Source organism: Agelaius tricolor, unplaced genomic scaffold (genome assembly GCF_023055355.1).
Source record: "Agelaius tricolor isolate 1412-34295 unplaced genomic scaffold, bAgeTri1.0.p SCAF_10, whole genome shotgun sequence".
NCBI classification, from domain to species: Eukaryota; Metazoa; Chordata; class Aves; order Passeriformes; family Icteridae; genus Agelaius; species Agelaius tricolor.
Window position 1 is genome coordinate 30,708,514 of NW_027269270.1, and position 18,650 is coordinate 30,727,163.

An 18,650-nucleotide genomic window follows, 5' to 3' on the forward strand; every position below is an offset into this window, starting at 1 on the left:
AGACACACATTTCCCAGATGTGTTTCCCTGCTCTCTCTGGCAGAGAAGTCCTGTTGGAAATGCAGAACTCGAGTGTATGATCCAAAGGTCAGAAGGAAGATCTGTGTTTCAACAGGATAGAAATGATCATCTGACTTTTTAGGTCCTTTAAATCTTGAGTAAATCTTTGAAGAAGCTTTTTGTAGAATGCCTTTGGAGAAGGTGTTTTTAGGGTCTGTTCTGTTTAGAACTGCCTTGCACAGTCCTCCTAATGTACAAAAGAAAAACTTTTTCAGCTGCATCTATTTCTACAGAATGCGTGAACAGAACAAAGAGATGTTTAAAATGGGAAGAAGAAAGGACACTGTTGTCCTGCCCCTGTCCCCAGTGACAAACTGCTGCTGGCCAAATGCTGCTCTTGCTTCATCACTGATCCCACAATTCCAGAATCCAGGTGGATCCCAGTATAACTAATGCAGGAATGGGGTTTTCACTCTCCAGCAGCAACATTACAGGGTGGAAGTTTTCCTAAAGCAGCCAAAGTACGAAGGGCAGACGTGGAATGTGTGGGATGGAATTTTGTGCTTCGTGTCTCACGAGGGAAACCTCAATGTTGGGCTTGCTTTTCCCTCTGCTCCTGATCCCAAAGGGTCTCCTACACCTCTGGTTCCTCACAGGGCTCTGTTTTTTACAATATCCAGCTGTTATTTCTATAAATTGCAATTTTTCATTTCATCATCTGGCAAAGATTAGAAACTCCAAAGCCCTTAATCTTCAGTGGGGCCTGTTCTGGAGCAATAGGCTCCAAACCAGAGCCCAAACCCACTACCACGTGTCCTTCCTGATCACCCCGAATGCAGTGATTATGAAATGTGGAACAGCAGCAACATTCACAGCTTGAATGTTGAAAGGTGACCATCACTATTGCTAAATCATAAAATCACAGAATAGTCTGGGCTGGAAGGCATCTTAAAGATCATTCATTTCCAAACCCCCTGCCATGGGCAGAAACACCTTCCAGCCTGGCCTTGAAAAATTTCAGGAGCCTGTTCCAGTGCCTCATCGCCCTCACAGTAAAGAATTTCTTCCTAATAACTAATCTAAACCTCCTTCAGCTTAAGGGCATTCCACTTGTCCTATCACTTATTTTTTACTAGAAATAAATCCACGGCTGGGTGGAAATGCAGTGGGCCAGGTGTGTCTCTGCAAAAATACCTTATTTCCTTCTTCAGATTAAAAGCGGGGGAAGAAAAGACAACAGTGATCACTCTCAGCCCCAGACCTTGTATGTCAACTTTCTGCCTCTATCTTATATTTTTTTTATGGCTGAGCTAGGAACCCGAGGAAATAGGAGATTCTAATGGAAACAGTGACAGATGCTGATCTGTACCAGCCTAAATAGCACTGTCATAATGATGCTGGGGAAAACATCACTTCTGCTGTGATGGAGAGTTGCTGGTGAAGCTCTGTCATGTTTATGTGTGGCTCTTCAGCCACTCTTAAGCCTGTCACCAGCCCAGGATCAGCTGTGTGATGCTGAGGACGCTGGCCATCCCCACTGGCAGGGAAATCACTCCCCTGCTGCAGAGAAGTGACTCTGCTCACATGAAGCAAGAAGTGCTGCACATGTTCACCCATCCCCAGTCTGACCTGAGGCCTTGAGAAGCACATAAAAAAGGCTTTTCTGCTGCATTTCTAGATTACAGCTGGGCCCAGGGGCCTGGCAGTGCTGGAATACCAGAAACTTTCCTCATTTGCACAGCTAAATGAAATGCTATTTAAAATGCTAATGACCACTCAAACCATGGGCACCTACAGCTGGTATTGCTGTTAGCAACTGAGTCAGAGGGGAAAGTAGCTGGATATTTTAAGGTGAAATATATGGAAAGGAAGCTGTTTAGTTCACAGGGGAATCTGGCTTTGCTGGTGTGTGCACCCAGCTCTGAGTGTCCTCTGGCAAGGGCACAGGAACACCCTCAAACTCCTTCTGGGCTCCTGGTCTTCTGCAATGCTTATTGAAATCCTGCAATGGCTCTCTGGCTTTTCTCCCCTGGCCTTTTCTGAGGAGATGCAGAGGACATTGAGCCATGTGCTCAGTGTATGTCTCTTCTGGGGGCTCTCACACCAGATGAGATGGCAGAGTGCTGCTTTCCCAGGGGTGCCTTGCTGAAGGCTTTGATAGGAAAAGAAGAAATATGTGGGTATAGGGCTGGGGATGGCTGAAGGGTGGGAAACATTAACACATGCTAAAGCCAGACAGGTTGGCCACATCAATAACGTATCAGGGCACAAGTATTTCAAGACCATGATGCTGAAATCACAGAATTGCACCTTGCTAGACTACTGCTACTTTTATTTATGTAATTGTTACACCAAATGAGGTTTACTCATGGGGTAACGAAACACACCCCTGAAGCTACAGTGACCTGGGCTATTTCATGTGGTAACAGAACAGCTTTCATAACACAGGAGTGTGAAATCATTGATAAATTGAAATACAAGGATATAATACCCCTGTTTAAGGCCCAGACAGCAATCCCTAGGCTCTGCAGAAAGCTGCACCTCACAGTTTGGGTTTACTCAAGCTTACTTTGCTTGAGTATTTTTTTCCTCCTCTTTTTTGAAGTATTTTGCAAGGCTGTGGGATTCTCCAGTCTTGCACAGCCTTAATTCTTGGCTCTGCTCCATCCTAGTGCTGTCTTGTTCCACTAATTTCATTACAGGGGTGAGATTCAGGAGCTGACAGAACTTCTGTCAGCTCAGAGGGCTGCAGGGAAGCCCTCATGGCCCAGGGAGGTAAATTGTTGTGTTTTGCAAATATTCAGTAAAAAAAAAGAGCTGAACAAAGAACTGCCTGGTTCTGCTCACTGCCTGCCTCAGCAGCAGGAACGAGGGGACACTGCTCAGAGATGTGAATGGTGTTTGGGCTTTTGTAATGTAAAACCTTTGTGGAGTGCAGATTTTTTTTTCCTGTTTTGAATAAAGCTTTCTGCAGTATAAGAGAACCCAACTCTAACACTTGTTTTTTCCCAAGGCCCTTCCCTCACTAGCTGCATTTTGCTGTTAGTGAGGAAGGGCCGATGGCTTTGTTCAGCTGTTTATTCACATTGGTTAGCAATTTCCGGGCAATAAAAAAATCTGTATTAAAAGAACACAGCACATGCTGGAAAAAACGACTTCCTCAGCATCTTTCCATTTCACTATAATGCATCACTATAGTGAAAAATATTGCTGGTAGGGTATTTGAAAAATACCAGCTTAGGGAAGTTAGAGTATCCATTTAAACAGATGGCTATTGCTGGAGTTCTCCTCTGCTGCACAAGTGTTTTCCCATTCCCTCCAAACCATCCATTTCCAAACAGAAATCACCTAATCTTTTTCCCTATTACAGAGGCTGTAAAATGGCACCCAGTTACCCTAAAATTCCCATTTGCCTGTAGGTATTTTCCAGTAAGAAACACAACCTTGGCCCCATCCACAGCGCGTCTCGCTGCTTTCTTTCGCCGCGTAAACGGCGAGAACAGCTCAAATCAGTGCAGCGTGGTTTATATTTATGGAGTTTTAAACTTCAAACCTTTGGTTCTTCCTCTGCCCCCCTCTAAAAGATGGTGACTGCTCTTCACACTCTCCCCCTTCCATGTATGATCCTGATCAGAGCAGCACAGGGTTAAATAACATTCCCTGTGAGCTATTTTTCAGAAATGAGCTGACACTGATGAAACACTGGTATCAGTAAATGCTCTGTTTTCTCCATTTGCCCAAATTTGGGTTCATTTGGAACTCACTCCAGTGCCTTTCTCAGCGGGCAAGGCACTAAATAAAAGCAGGTGTCCCCATGCAAGAGTTAATAGTTCTGGTGCTTTGGGAATTTTATCCAGGTTATTCATCAATCACCAGCAATCATTCCTTTAGCTTCACCCCTGCCAGGAATCATTTAAAAACTCTCAGCAATTAGCTGGAATGAATTGGTCTGTTGGAATAAACAGCTCTGAAGCACCATTCTGCTGCTCACCGGGAGCTTTTTATCCCACTGCTGGAGAGGAGGGGGTACCACCACTCCTCTAGCCCCCAGTTTCACCAGTGAAAAACTCACACTGGGGGAGGATTCCAGTGTCTCCTCACTCTCTGCTGCTCCCATGCCCAAGTGTCCCATGGGTTTGCACTCGTGTCCCCTCTGCAGCAGCACAGGACACCTCTCTGGGGTCCCTGTGCTGATTTTGGATCCTCACAGGCCATGAGATAACGTGGCCCCATCGAGTGGCTGCACAAAAGCCCCAGTTTGAAGGGGGGTGTGTGGCAGGGAAGAGAAATAACTCTGCTTTATCGGTTTGAAAATTCAGTGATTTCAACACATTTATCAAATTTTAAATAATTTATATCTTGACAGGGCTTATCAATTTTGCAAAGCACACACATTAACCAGATACAATGATCTCATATTAGCTTTTTCAGCATCTTACACTGGAGCCCAGAAATATTAATAAAAACTCAGCCCGTCATCAATTAAATGGAAAAAACCATAAAATTGTGTTCCATTATAGTCTTTTAGTCTTTTTTTCCCCCCAAGAAAATGATGACGGGCTCCAATAATTCATCACAACAAGCTGAGCTTGAACTTTACTGATTATTAAATTTTTTTTTCAAAGACAGAGGCTGTGGAGGGTTTTATGGCTGCAGATGTGATTGCTGTCAGGAATGCTGTGAGGAATTTGGGGGCTAAGCAACATCTTTCAGCAGGGCTGTGTAAGAGTGCCATGCTTGGTGCATCCAGTCACAGCCTCATTTTTCAGGATGCAGGGGAGCTGCTCTGCAATGAAGCAAAAAGGCAGAGTTGGATGTGGCTTGGAGCAATCTGGTCTGGTGGAAGATGTCCCTGCCCATCCATGGTATGGGGCTGGAATAAGATGAGCTTTAAGATCCCTTCCAACCCAAACCCTTCTGTGGTTCTCTAATCTACCAAGCACTGAGCTGGTGGTGGGTTGGTGGGATGTGAATATCCAGAAGAGAGGCAGAACCTTGTAGCTGTGGGTGCCCTCACTCCTCAGGCACCCAGAATGCCTTTCCAGGTTCTACGGCCTCGTCCTTGCTAAACTGTAAGTAAATAAACACTAGCAGGTTCCTGTGCCTGGCTTTCTCTCTTCTGAGGCAATGATTGGCTCTTCAAAACACTCTGGTGCAAAGATGAAATTAGGTCACAAATTCAGAGTTCACTTGCTTGATTTCTGTTTCATTTTGAACCTGCTGACACAGAGGGACTGTGGGGTTCAGTGTGCCAAATCCAGCAAGGATATCCATCATGGGGGAAACTGCAGAGCTGGGAGTCAGGGGGGCTGATCTCCAGCTGGACAGTGGCAGAGTACTTCGACTTCTCAAAATTCCCCAGACAAGTTAGGGAGGTTACAATAAAGAAATCTTTAAATGCTATTGCAACCTTCTTTCACTCAGGGAAGGTAGCCAGAAATCCCCTGTTCAATATCTAACAGAATTGGACTATTTTAGCAATTTCACCCAGCTTTGTGTAGTTAAAAATACAATGAGAAGATGCTTCAGCAGAAAAGAAAGCCTTTATGATTGAACCTTGCAGCCCATTAGATTTTCTGCTTGTAAACAGAATCATTGAATCATTGAGGCTGGAAAAGCCCTCTGGGACCATGGAGTACAACCAGTGACTGAGCACCACCATTTCAATCATTCCATGGCACCGAGTGCCACATCCAGGTTTCCCCAAACACTTCCAAGGACGGTAACTCCAGCACCTCCCTGGGCAGCCCACTCCAGTGTCTAATCACCATTTCTGTGAAGAAATTCCTTCTAAAGTCCAACCTATTCTATCACCATTTCTGTGAAGAAATTCCTTCTAACGTCCAACCTAAATCTCCCAACAAGTCCCAGCTAAGACCATGACCTCTCGTCCTGTTGCTGGTTCCCTGGGAGCAGAGCCTGACTTCCAGAGCCTCCTTTTCTCCAGGCTGAGCCCTCTGAGCTCCCTCAGCCGCTCCTGGTGCTCCAGATCTTTCTCTGGAAGTGCTTCAGCCCCTCACTGTCCTTCCTGAATTGAGGGGCCAGAAGTGGACACAGCACTCGAGGTGTGGCCTCACCAGTGCCCAGTCCAGGGTCCTGCTGGGCCACGTCATTCCTGACACAATTTCATTACATATTTTTTAAACAACATTGACACTTCAAACTCAGTATCATATTTTACAGGGAAAAAAAAAACCAAAACACTTTAAAATTCTCCAATTTGTGCAAGCAAGCAAAATACTGTTTTACTAAAACAGCACTTCAGTAAAGAAACAAAACTGGGAGGAAGAAGCAGCAGAAGAAAAGAGTGAAAATTAAAAATAAAGCCTGCAAACATTTCCTATTTCAAAAATGTGCCTTTTTCACAACCCTGACAAGTAGTTTTAGGTTATCTGAAGTGCTCCCTCCAGCCGCAATTGGATAAATTGCTTAGAGCATAGATTGCTTTTAAATTATATCCATGCATTGAATTGATCTACCTTTTTGCTGAGAGAACAGAAAATTTGTTCTGAGAAATGCTTCTTGCCAAAAAATGTGCACCAATTCTCTTCTTGAAGATTTTGACTCTTTGGGTTCCCCTCCTCCCGTCTTAAATCTAAATTAGAGATCTCTGAGATAAAAATTAGGTCTCTTATTTGTATGTGTGTTGGGGAAAAACTTTTACATTTTTTTCTTAGATATCACTAAGTAGATTTAGTTTTTTCACTATTTATGAGGCATTCTGGAAGGGTGGGGAAATAAAAGAAATGTAAAGCTTTCAGTGAAGGGTCTGAGAAAGTCTAGCATAAAAATATCAAATTGAGATACTGTAGATACAGAAAACTTAGGTTATTATTATATTAGCACCAAATAACTCCCACTGATTCTCAAGTGGTTTTTTCAGTCACTCTGTGCATTTTTTCGATATTCAGGCTGAATTCTCACAATCTATTTTGCACTGAGCTTCATGGCTACTACAGACACATGTACTGTCTTATGGGACTGAGATGGGGTTTTAGGGTGGAGATCTGGCATTTAGTTATTTTTAGGGCCATTTAGAAGACAATCCTATCCACCTGGAAATCCTGTGAGATGTGCCAGGTGTTTTCAATCTACACTGAAGTTGTGCTGCTTGCAGGTGCAGCTCATGGAGTCATTTAGGTTGGAAAGGGCTGTAAAAAACATCGAGTCCAAGCATTGATCCGGCACTGCCAAGTCCCACTAAACCCTGTCCCTAAAACCCACAGCAGCTTGCAGGACCAAAGGGAAGCAGGGACACTCAGCCCCTCTGCCAAGCCAGCACCTGCCCACCAGCCCTCTGCTGAACTTTACAGTTAATAATTTCCCCTCCTGCTTATTTCCTTAATGCCTGGGGGACGTCACTCCACGTTTCAGGACCAGTTCATTAAAATCCTAATTTCAAGCAGTAATTATCTGTGTGCGCGTGCTGCCCGTGGAAGCGGCGCTAGCGCTGACATGCTCCCAGCTGCAGGAGACTTCCCAGATGCTCCAGTCCTGGAAGCTCTGGGCAGGAGCCACCCTGGTGGCTCAGCTGGAGCCTGGCTGGCCAAGATTTCTGGGGGGGGAAATGTTTTCAGAATCACAGCTCACCATGAAGGCTGTTTTGTGCGGCAGGGAAAGAGCGTGAATGAAAAACTGTTGTATCTGTTAGAAATGAACCTGACTTTACTGAAGTTGTCATGAGGGGGTTTCATGCCTTGTAAAGTTTAAATTAAAAATCAATTATGGAAGAGCCCTTAATCTCCTCTCTGGAGTTGTTTTGTGTTTGGATGTTAACTCTGAGACCCCGATGACCTCTCTCAGTGTGAAATGCGACACAGCAAAGGCTGGTTTTCCTCTCTTCCCACTCATGTGCAATTATTCAATTTTTTACTGCATTATGCAGAGGAGAGTTTTAATAATCGAACCAGATTAAAAGAATGAAAGGATGCTTCTGACGAGTTAGAAACAAAGAGAAGCTGTGCATTTCTAGCAGATTTCAAGCTCTGTATTATTACAAGGCGTAAGAGATGATTAACAAAGAAAAATATTACAGTTATCTACTCCCTTTGAGAGCTTAACTAATGAACCTCTACCAGCTGCTCTTGAAAAATCAGGAACACTATCACTATCAATTTCAAGACAAAGCACAGCTGACAGATGTTTGAAGTGATAAATCAGGCTGCACCAGGATTAAAATAACAAGCCCCAAATGGCCTTTAAAAGACAAAGGTGCTGCAGTGAACTATTTTCAGCCACTTTGGATCCTGTCAAAAGTTAGATCACTGATACAATTATCTTGCAAAACAGTAATGACCAAAGTAATATGTTATGAAAAATCTAACAATAGTGATACTGGAGCCAGGCTTTTGAAAAGAACAGGTCTGATAGTCATTTGTGCTTTTAATGGCAGAACTGAGAATGCCGTGCTTCCCTGAATACTACTTCTGGGAATGAGTGATGAAAAGTGAGCACTGGGCTGAAGCATTAAATGTAACTGAATTGCATTCTTGTACATTTTAATTAATCTTTTTTTTTTAAGCAAGAAGTTAGATTTTAATAGGCAATGAACAGCATTATTTAAATCAAGCATAAGATTTTTGTGTTGCTTCACTGCAGGCTGCATTTTCTAACAACCTGCCGGTGACGTGATGGAGATAAAGATCCCATTCCTGGAGAACAGCCTGTGTGCTTCCAAACTCCACTGCCTTTAATGAGAGACAACTGCAGCCAGGGGAGAGTGAGCAGAAACAAATCCCAAGTTTCTGGACTTTGCCCCAGCTTTCACAGTTTAGTGCATCTCATCAGAGCGTGCACTTCCTTCCTAACCCTCAGCTGGGTTGGAAGGAAATGCTCTGTTTAAAGCATTACAAGGTGTTTTTCTGGCACCACTCCTGGCTCAGGCAGGGTCACCACAGAGCTCAGCATGGAAAGCTCCCAGTGGAAAAGAGCTGCCCTAAGTGCTTTTGGCACTGGCATCTCAGGAAAGCCGTGGTCACCCCAAGTTCCTGGCAGGCTCCTCCTACAGAACCAGTTAACTGGGGCTATCCAGTGACTCTTGAATTCCTCCTGAATGCTCCTGCTGTTTGAAGGAAGTGTGTGGATGTATCCAAGGGCCCATCAGCTGGGCAGGGACAAGGGAGATTGACTTTGACTAATAATACTGTCAGGTTAAAAGCTTTCATCCAGAGAACACTTTTGCTGTTTTCTTCAGGGATGCTGTTTCTTCCTGGAAGCCCTGGTGCCCATGAGCACTGCCATTAATGCACCCTGAGCAGCACAGTCAGACCAAGCTCTGGGAGCTGCTCTGTACATTTGTGGCATCTCCCTAAGAAAAATATTTCTGCTTCAAAGCTTTGTGACAGAAGCACGTGGGAAGTGCAGGTGCAGCTGGATTGGTACTGGCACAGAGGCACAGGGGCACCCACTGCTGCTCAAGCAGTGAGATCAGGGAGTGCAGCAGGGCAAACCACGGGCACAGGCTGCTTTGGAAATGCAGCCCAGGGATGTCAGGGTCACACACTGGGGAGAAGCTCCCCACTCACACCCTTTCAGTAAGGTGGAGGCCCAGGAAAAGCCTGGTGGTGAGCACCACACCAGGACTGCATCAAAACCTGTTGCTGGCTGGGCAAGCCCTTGTCACTGCCTTTCCCCAGACAGCACAGGTTAGGGATGAGGGCCAGGCTGAGGGTTGTCCTCCTCCCCATCATGCAGCCAGTGTGGAAGCTGGGCTGTGCTGGAGCTGCCTGTCTCCATGCCTGCTCACAGCTTGTGTCCTCCCTGCTCAATGCTTGGAAGGCCACAGAAGTTTTCTAAATTAAATTAAAATTCTTTTTCCTTTTCAAAGCACTTAGCTTGAGATAGCACACTGGGGCACTTGGAGGTATTTCATTGCTGCCTACACACATGCATGCATGCTGCTTTCCTAAATGAATTACTCTCTTAAAGAAGAGAAAATCATTGACTGAGGCTGCCTGATTATTAAGTTTTAAGGTGAAACAATATTAGCTTTTGCCTGGCATGAGCCAGCCACGCCTGCAGTCATTGTGTTCTTCATAATGGTGTACTAACACTGGCTTCATACTGTGAGGTCCTATTGAAACCCAATTTTAATCTCTTTTAATTTATTCAGGCATTTTTAATGTCCCCAAGAATAGGAAAATCAGAATTCCTTTTTGGAAATAAACAAAATGACAGGTTTAGGATGTTTTGAAAATGACAAGGTTCAAATTTGAAATCCAGTCACCGTGTAAGTTTTAACAGGGCTTAATTAGAAGTTGGTCAGTCATCTGCCCTGTTATAATAAATCCATGACTTGTGTTTAACAAAGGGAGATGAGTTTGACACCTAGATTGCCTGGAAGAATGTCACAACATGTGCCTGGTTTGTTCCCTTGCAGGAATTTACCAAGATAATTAATATCTAAGATCGTTGTAAATGCACTGTAAGAACAGAAAGAGGATCTGAAGACAGAAAGGCTCAGATCAGATGAAAATGTTACATTCTAGCACAATAGGAATTAATACAAATTGATATCATTTGCATGCAAAAATATAATTTCAAATCTATTTGCTCCACATCTGTATTGAAAAAGAAGGGAGCACATTCAACACATCTTTACATCTTCCAGTCTTTCTTTTACTGTGAATTACAGTGCACATAACCCCAAGTGTTAATTAGGTCTCATTTCACTATGCATTTGATGTATTCCAATTGGCATATAAAGAATAACATTTCCAGGTTGTGTAAAAGAACTGTACTAGCAGGGTGCTTGCAGTTGGTGAAACAAGCCCTGACAGCAGATAAATCATCCAGGGGAGCTGGGGCTGAGGAGAATGGCACTCTAGCATGTGGCTTTTAAGGCACACATGTCTGAAACATACACCCCAGAAAATGTACAATCCCAGCAACAGGGCAGGGGGAAGTGTTCTCTTCAGAGGCTCACTAGTGGTGTTTTACAGGAAAAGCTGTATAAAAGCATAACCTGAAAAAAATCTTTCCTGTGTTAGCACAAATAATGCAAATATCAGTGGATTAGTGGACCCGGCCAGCTGGATCCCAAACCCCAAAGGCCTGAACCTGAGGTCAGTTTAGATGAGCCCTCAGTGAGAAATCTCAGCTCTGTTGGCTTGTCTGTCTTCACTTACAGCAGACTTTTTTTCCCCTCCTCAAAGTTCAGATAAGCATAGAATCACAGAATGGTTTGGACTGGAAGGGATCTTAAAGATCATTTTGTTCCAACCCCCAGCCACAGGCAGGAACACCTTCAGCCAGGAAGGTTCCATGGATGCTCCTATCCCCATTCTCCTAACAACCCCTTTGACTTTTCCCTGCTCCAGAACTTGACCATGCAGGGTAAAAAAACCAAAGTGTTCCTAAGACACCTCGGTTTTCAGATTTCTTTGGGGGTTATTCTTTTTTTCAGCTGACCACAGTCTTGAGCTCTCTGGCAAATGATGAATCTGCTTCCAAAACAGACTTTGCTAATTTAAGACTTACTCTGAAAATTAGCAATTGGCAGTAGTCAGTTCTCACTACTATTTAAGAAGTTGGATAAACCAGTTCATAAGGACTCAAAATTGCTAATAAGACTTATAGTCGCTGTTTAATTCACACACTGACTAAACAGGACAAAGTGAGGTGTTTTTCATTAAATTCTGAGTCTGTACAAGAAACCTTAGCCCTGGTCATGAGTAGGTTTGGGGATGAGTGTTAACAAGTGCCCTGAGTAATTTCAAACCCCCAACATTTGGGGTTAGGAAGAGCAGGTTTTTAGAACAAGAGATGTGAGATGTGAGCTGATAAAGAGAAGCTACAAGAAGTGGTGATGTGTAAGTGATGCCAGGCTTCAAAAGTCACGCAGTCCTTCTTGTTCCTAATGCATGTTTTCCCACAGATTGTGGAGATCAAAGAAGGAAACAAATCTAAATGTAACTGCCTAGACCAAAGCTGGTAATAAGTGTATGACAGACATAAAAGCAACTCCGCTGTAAATGTTTTAAACTGTCTCCTGTGGATACAAAAGGTGGTTCTACAGGGACAGGAAGTAATTCCCTGTATTAAAATTTAATGTGTTGCCCTATGTGATCAATTACAAAGCTATAAATATGTATGTGCGTGACTGAATCAGTAATAAAAATGTGATTTTATAAGTCTCTGAGTCTCCATGATCAGGCCAATAAACTTGTTACATCAAATTACATTGCAGCTTCTGGTTCCTACAGGAGTGCCAGTTCTTGTGATGAACCATTTCAGGAAGGGCTTGTCTGCCTGTCCTACCTGCCTGTGATGCTGCAGGGATAAGGATAAATGGAGCACAGCCCTGTGCCACTTCCCTGTGTGCCTGGATCACCCACTGGTACAAACCTAATCCAGACCAGTCACCAGAGTATATGCAAGGTAGTCTGCTAGAGACTTTGGCTCAGAAATTGGTAAATAAATCTGGCTTCTCCATTCTTCTTAGCTGGGTTTGAGGCTGGGAACCTTTCAGCTCCTGTTTGAGTCACAGCAGCTTCTCCTGTCCACAAGCCATGCATGGAGGAGAGCAGGATGGGTGCACTCAGTAAGAAACAAGGATTGCTATCACCCACCTTCAGGGAACGAGGAGCTTGACTGTGTTCCTTCACTGAACTGAGTTAGTATTTCCATATCATGCTCCAGAAAAGAAGGATCTCAGCAGATCTCTGTCCAGCCAGCAAAGTAAAACACCTCATTAGTGCAGATTAGTTTTATGTCTTATAAGTTAAGCTCTGGTTCAACTTTGCTCAAAATTCTGCAAAAATCCTGACAGCTGAATACAGATCAAAATGTCCAAAAACTTCTGATGTGCAGTTCATTGCTGTTCAATACGTGGGAGGAGATATCTTCTCTGGAGTGCCAACAACATGCTTCACTTGGCTGCTTTTCTCCATCTCCATGGTCCTACATGGGATAAACAGGCTGGAGGGAGAGGAAGGGTCCCAATGCCCCCAGTTTGCTCCTCTCTCTGGTTTGGGATGCTGCTTCCCTGCCTCACAGCCAGGCTGTGATGCTCTCACCAGTGTGTAGAAATACTAAAAGGTCAGATCAGGTCTGATGTTCTACATTTAGAGATGTACTAGATTTCCTGTACAGTAAGTCCAAAGTTAATGCACTACACCTGGGTCATATTTTTGTAAAATAGTCCTGCATTTTGCACGACTGTACAAGGAAAATATTCCTTACCAGAAGTCAGACCCATGCAGACAGCCACAAGTTCCAGTAGGAGGTAACAGGGAAGCAGGTTTAACTTCTGATAGCTACAGGCTAGGAACATGCAAATAACTGAGAGGTGTGATTGTGGCAAAAGTGAATTGTAGCACCAGCCAGTCCTGAGAGAATATCCTCTGCTGCAGAGAATGGCAAACCCCCTTTGCCTTTGGCTTTAATGATTTATATTATGTGGTAAGTGAATGAGCAAGATACACGTGCTGGTTTTATTGCTCCACCCATGTCCTCAACTAAGCATTTCTTCTTTTTTTTTATCCTGTGGCTAATATCACAACTAAACTTTGGTATATAGTCTGTGTATTGATAAAAAATCTTCTCAGCTGTTCTGCATAAAATACTTCTTACAGAATGATTCCTTTCCTGATTTCCTTCAGGCATATATTATTTACAGAGGAAAAAACCAGAGGGAATCAAATCACACAACCTACAAAAAGAGTGAAAAGCAGGGCCTTACTTGCTCCCAGCAGTGAAGAAATGTAGTGTTAAGACTTGAAACTCATTTCCAATTTTCTGTGTTCTACCATGGTCTCTAAACAGCGCATTATCTCACACGCCAGATGTGCAGCTGTATCTAGGAACTACAGGGTGCAATAAGTAAGGAATTTCAGCCCTATTTCTTCTTTTATGTTTTAAGTAAAGTACTTATTCTGATTTTAATTTAGGTTTTTTTCTTGTTTTTTGTGTGCTTTGTGGGGTGGGAGAGAAGGAGGGAGTTTGCTGTTCAATTATAGAAATGGAAAAAGGAAATCACGTGGGACACAGAGTATTTTAATGTAACAACACAAGAGAAATCAACATCCACACCTCTAATTTTATTTAAATTGGTGTAAAATTAGAGTATAGAAACAACTTAATAAACACTTAAGTGGAATTTTTCCCACAAGTCAGCAATCTCTTGGCTGCCTCTGGAACTGAAATAAAACGGAGAGATCTTGAAAGTTATTTGAACCACTGCCAAGTACTATTCTGAAAATACTACTTGGATATTAAGTAATTTGAACACATTACAATAAATGTTACTCTTATGTTACTAGCAGGTTTATTTTTATTCTTATAACAAAAATAACCATAATGATAATGATGATAATAATTATAGCACTTTTCTGTCTCAGGTGGGAGGTAGTGACCTCATGAAGGAGTCCAATGGTGTTGCAAATGCTTGTTTTTCATGAATGAGTAGCCATCCTGGAAACAGAGGACATAAAACTTTGCACCAGGATGAATCTAAAACCTGGATCCAGCATGCTAATTTTCTGGGATGTTAATAGCATTTGGGAGCTGGAAGGTGGAATATCAGCTCAAGAAAACAGAGAGGTCGCAGAGGGAGAAAACGAGTTTTAGTCTCCAAGGGACATTTTTGCCTTGCTGTTTTTCCAGGAAGGCTCAGGAGCCTGCCAGGAGTCAAGGAGCACTCCTTGGGTTCCAAGGAAGGTTTCTGTGGCTTTTCCCAACACCTGAACACCAGCGTGGTGCTGCTGCTCCCTGGCTGTGAGCATGGTTTCCGTGGAAGCTGACAAGGGTTGGTTCCTCACAGGATCAAACGGCCGAGCCTGATGCGCAGTGCTCGCAGTCATCCACAAACAAATGAGCTAATTAAATTATTTTTTTGTGTGTACTCTGCTATACTGCATAGTCCAATTAAGTTGCTAAGCCAATCATCTTGAAATAAATCAACCACATTGTTACATAATTCTTTTTAACAAACAGAGACATCATTATATGAACTAGGTTCTAAGGGTGCCAGATGCTCCTAAACAGGGAGTCTAATTTATTTTGTTGATTTTAAGAAGCAACCCATTCATGTGTGATAGCTTTTGTCATCCAAAATGCTAATTCTTGTCTGAGTTTAAAGTAGGTTTCTGTCTTTCTCATCCATAAATGAGAGCAGAGAAGAGCTAAATCTGGGCCCTCTTTAATTCCTCATCACACAATCACATAAAAATCTTGTCCCAAAACACTGAATAAATGTCCTTCTAAACACAGCTAATAGGATTGCAATAGAAAAGAGGCCAAAACCACTTCTCAAAATTATTGTACTCAATATGAAGAAAAAACATCTAATCTCTGAAAACAAAGATTTTGCTGAAGAAAGAGCACTTGCTGAAAGGTTAGCATCGTGTAATGGGAAAAATGGGATGGACTGGGTTCCTGGGTAGCCCATGGTGCTACCCAGTAATTATGTTCAACCTTAGAGCAGAGCAGCCTGGCAGAGGGCTCAGAGGCTGTGGCAGACTGGGAAGCCTCGTTCCCTCTGTAAAAAAGAGGAGAAAAGATCATGTGCTTTTGATTTGATTAACGTTTCAAGGATACTGTTAAGGGAGATGGGCAGCAGAGATGTTCCCTTCCAACACTGCCATGACACAGGCTCCTCCAGAGGAGAGCAGAATGCACACATCTAACCCTGCAATCAGGCAAGTCTCTTTTTATCTTTTTGCTCTTGGTTAATGCTTCTTTTTCTCCCAGAGAGAAGATTATAGGAAACAAAAAAGCTGTGTTGGTTGTTTTTCTCTGATGCATTCATTGGAGGGTTGAGTGACTCTTGCAGAAGCCAAGGTGTGCAGAGCAGCTTAGGTTGGCAGCCCTCTCCTAACCCATCTCCCAGGGTTTCCTGAAGAAATCACTCTGGGCCATTAATAACCAGCAGCCTCAGAGATGCACAACAGCACCGAGGAGAAAGAAATGGGCATTACTGAATATTTTCTGTGCACCTGTGCTTACCATTCTGACTTGTTCCCGTTTGTTTTGGACCACAGCAAAACAGCCTTGCTTTGTATTTTCACTTGGCCAGTGATGATTGAAAGTGATTTCTCTGGATAAAAGCTGAAGAAAAAAAACCTGTGGTTTCCATTTGGACATTAGAAGGTTGATGTGTTTTGCTGTCACATTCTATTTTTAAATGCATGACACTGCACAGGTGTTCAGACTCCAAATCCTTAGCGAAATCTGTCATCTCTCTGCAGCTTGTCACTACATCAGCTCACAGACCGAGGGGAGAATGAAGTTCCTGTATGGCAGAAAACTGCAAGTGCTCAGCTGTGGTTAATGATAATTTCTTTCCATAACTGAAAAATATCCCTACATTTGATAAATTTTTCAGGTGTTATAACTGCTTTGAGGTTCATTTGCCTATCTAGAATTTCTCAAATTATTTTTCTACAAGCCCTCAATGTGTAGGGTACAAACTAACATTAAAAAGGTGAATCATTTTTGCAGGAGCAAAAGTTGTTAGTCTGAGTCACAGACCAGGCTGGAGCTTTACCTCTGTGCTTGCTCTCCATAAAACTGACTGAATTCAGAAGGATGAGGGTTACAAGGAATAAGGAATTACACATCTTCCCATGCCTGCCTTAAGCATGTGTTATTTCTGTATCTGTAGGCATTGCTAAAATGTAACACAGCAAAGAATTTAATAATCACCATTTTAAGAAAACCATTCTTGTTTTTTCAATCAAAAAAAATGGGGCTAATCCACACTAATGGTGTTCTCCAAAAATTTGTTGAATCTCATGCAATGCTAACGTAGAACAGTGTCCCGAGTTAATACTGTAGAGAAAGGTGGGGAATGAAGCAGCTCTTACAGGAGTGCTCCAGTCACCAAGCAAGTGCCCATTTCTGCCCCACCCTGGCATCCTTGTCCTCAAGGAACACTTCCTTCTGCCTCTGTGGGGCAATTCTCTGTTGATATTGGAATTCCAATTGATATTGGAAGACCAAACTCAAGACCTTCTCCCTAAGTAAAGCTTAGATCTCCTGAAGGGACCTGAAATGAACCATCAGTGTCCTTCTAGCTAAATTTGAGACAAAATTGTCTCAATGAATGAAAACTACTCCTTTGCAGATGATTATTTAAATTTTGGCTTGATGATCATTTAGCACCCATCACTAGACAAAACCAACGGTGGTGCCTGTCTCAGTGATATCATATTGAACTCCAAGGAATCCATTTGGCTCTTGCACAACTGGTTCAAGTCCTCTGAAGTTTTTATTCTATTCCCTACACAATCCCTAGTATCAGTCTGAGAGAGCAAGGAATTGGGGTCCCCTGAGAAATCTGAACCCAAACATGGCGCAGAGGGTGGGTGGCATTCAAGTGTGCTGAAAGAGCCAGCTGATGTTATTGTGAGGCTTTTCACTACCAGATTTGAAAGGTTTTGGAGACTGGGAGAGGGCCCTGACAACCAGGAAAGACCCCAAATACAGCAACTGTTTTCAAAAAGGCTAAAAACAGTCTGGGAGATGACCAGCTGCTCAGACTCTCTTCAGCCCCCTGGGAAATCATGGAGCACATCCTTTCTAAAGTCTGACACACTAAGGAAGGGCAAGATGATGGCCAGGAATAGGCAGAGTAGATTTACCATGGATTTACTACATTTACCATGATTGACTAAACTGGCTGCCAAATATTTATCAAAAAACCAGACCTGTGGACGAGGAGAGAGCAGAGCAATGTCCATTACTTTGTCCAGGTTTTTGACACAGCCTCCCAAGCACTTCTGCCTCCAAGCTGGGATGTTGCTGCCTTGATGAGGGGACAACTGAGTGAAAAGCACTGGATGAGGCTCAGAAGGCAGTGGGTAATGAGGCACACTCTGAGCAGACATCAGGAGCAAGGGGGGTCTGGTTCTTCTGTAAGACTGCAGCCTGAATTCACAGATGGACTTGGAATCACCCTGCCCATAATCACCATCACTGCTGAAGAGATTTGACGTAGTTACTGAAATCACAGTTTCACAGAATAACTCCCCCTGGAAACTAATCTTCCCAAAGATGATTTAAACAATCTTGTTTGTTTCAGATTTCATTAAAAAGTTATTTTCAAAATGTACTGTTGACAGTTGTTGATGTTGGACCAAAGGTGATTATATAAACTTCCAGGCTTTGATTGCCAACATTTAATTGAATTCAGCCATTTTTTCCATTTGTTTCTAATGTACACATTCCCTGAAACCAGTTGTATTTATGTTGTAAAACTTGAAGGACAGAATTCACCTGCTAACTGCCCAGGCTGTTGTCTTACACACACACACAGAGTATGTCACAGGATGAGCTGTTCTTCCTTGCTAGGCAATACATCCAGGACTGTTTCCTATTTGAGCTGTCAGGAAGACAGTGCATTTCTTGAATGCTCAAAAGCATTTTGAATAAAACAGATTTTTTTTTTTTGCCTGGTGGGTTTCAAAATATCACAGACCAGACATACACTTAAGCACCATGTGAAAGAAGAATTTAATCTCAAATGTTAATTTATGAGATTTGTATTTATATTTCAGGAGATTATATAAGTGATTTTAACCCTGTGATCTCCTGGTTTAACTTTCATCCTTCACTTGGATGCAGCACCTGCAGACCCCACTGCTTTCAGGATTCTGACAGACCACAGAGAGGGCTCAACCAGTTGGCCCCAGAATTGAGACCACATCATG

At 43.0% G+C, this 18,650-nt stretch overlaps 1 protein-coding gene across 1 annotated transcript in view; it reads right to left on the reverse strand.

Annotated features, from left to right (window-relative positions):
* NXPH2 (neurexophilin 2) overlaps nt 1–18,650 on the reverse strand; it is a 35,094-nt gene that overhangs the window by 3,615 nt on the left and 12,829 nt on the right. The gene's annotated exons all lie outside the window — the stretch shown is intronic.